The sequence below is a fragment of the Leptonychotes weddellii genome, chromosome 3 (genome assembly GCF_054177405.1).
Source record: "Leptonychotes weddellii isolate Sample4059 chromosome 3, ASM5417740v2, whole genome shotgun sequence".
Classification (NCBI taxonomy): Eukaryota; Metazoa; Chordata; class Mammalia; order Carnivora; family Phocidae; genus Leptonychotes; species Leptonychotes weddellii.
Genome location: NC_138371.1, coordinates 173426422 through 173428520, shown reverse-complemented (window position 1 = coordinate 173428520; position 2099 = coordinate 173426422).

The following is a 2099-nucleotide window of genomic DNA, read 5'->3' as shown; positions in this document are numbered from 1 at the left end:
GAGCACATAGCGTTCTCTCCCCTCTGGCTTCCCAGCTATGCTCTGATTGCTTCCACAGCTGAATTACCAGCCCAAGATCCCGGTCACCTCCGTGCAGTCCCCCAGGCATGCCACGCAAGCACCTTCACCCCAACCTCTGGAGCTGGATTCCTGTGCACCGTCTCTGCTTGTCCTCATCTGCATTCCCATCTGCCCTCATGGGGCCACCAGCCAGTGGGGACGGGAAACCTAAGGCTTTCTTGGTCTTCCCTCTTTTCTACCCGATGTAACGGCATGAATTCCGACCTGCTGAGTGTGTGTCCAGTCCCGGCCTCCTCACCAGCACCACCGCCAAGAGCCTCTCCGTTGGTTTTTGGACTTCATCCTCATCCTCCACCATCTTCTCTCGTGGCTGCCAGAGTGACTTTGTTTTTTCAACCAAGTCTGTTCACCTCATTCCTCTGCTTCAGATCCTTCAAAGGCTCCAGATTGCCCAGAGGTAAATTCAGACTTGATGGCCCCAGCCAGCAAGTTCCATAATCTGCTGACTCATTTCCTAACAAAAAAATACTTGCTATTTCTTTCAGGAGCCCCATTTTTTCGAGTGTCCCCAACAATGAACGTGCGGCCCTTGTTTCCCAGAAGGCCCTACTCCCATTACTCACCTGACGAAAGTCCCACTTTTTATTTCAAACTCGGATCTATGGTCAACTCCTCCAGGAAGACTCCTCTGGGCACTACAGACCCAAGCGAGGAAACTATCTTGAGTTTATCACTCTGTGCATACCTGCCACAAGCACTGTTGTGAGCTCCTTTGAGGCAGGCTCGGTGTCCCCTGTTTCCTCCCAGTACCAGGCACGTGGTGGATCTCGACAAATGATAGAGACTCTCAGCAAGTGTTTATGACTATGTGTAAATAGATTTCGGAGCCACGAAGGTGCCAAATAGGATTCATCATTGTGAAGTACAAGACATGCTGTCTCTTTACTGATCTTTTGTCTTCCAATAGCTTGTCCTGTCCTTGAGCATCTCAGGTGTGAGATAATAAGGGACATGGAAATGCACTTGAATCTCAGAGTTGCTGGACAGGGAGCCATTCCCCACCCCCCCCGCCCCCGGTGCTCCTGAAAGTAGCTTAGACTGGGCTTGAGTGCCACCTGGCCTGAGCAGGGGACTCTAGTCTCATGGTCCAACCTCTCTGAGCTTTGTGTCCTCATCTATAGGACATGTCTGCAAAGTTTATATATCTCGTTGGGGTGGGCATGGGGAATGCTTTAAAGAAATCAGCATCCAATGGTAGCCACTCTCAGCTTAAGACTGTGTCATTCTCAACAAACAGTTCATCTGATCTCAACCTTTTCTTCAGATTCTGTTTCATTGAGGATGTTGGGTGTTATTCTTCAAATAGCTAAGCATCTTTGTGTCGCTCTTGTTTTTTCTTGAAATCCAGCATAGTTTTAGGCTTTTCTTATAACAGCCTAAACTTGATAGTGTTATCTGGTATATATTTTGAAACTAAATCAATGTTTAGAAACAGAAACCAATAATATTGAACCAGTGTGTATCTCCTAAAATGTTAATATTCACTGAAATGGTCACAAATGTATCTGAAATACCTCAATCTAACAATTTACCATTTGTTTTCCTCTGAGACTGATCTACTATACACTTAATTACCAATAATTGCCCACCAGGTATAATATTATAAGAAGTAAATATCAATAATTAGTAATGGCATAAGACAGTTTAATTTTTTCTTTGGAGAGATTTATTTTTAACTATGTCTCTAGTGTGCAGCAGTTGAAATAGTAGATAATGGATTTTTATTGATTTTTAGCTGAACATTGAAGACGTACAAAATACATTTCCATAACTTTGATGGTCATGAGTTTCAGAGTGTATTGATTAGATTGATGTAATACGTCTGTTTGTGTAGAATATTAACGTCATGAGAAGAGAAAATGCATTCCAGCGGATAGATGTGACATGTTGCATTGAAGAGGGAGGAGGAGAGGAAAGGAGAGGAGGAGAGTGGGAAGGGGAGTAGGAGGGGGGAGGAGGGAAAGGATGAGAGGAGGAGAGGAGGAGGAGAGGGGGAGGGGGAGGAGGGAAAGGAGAGG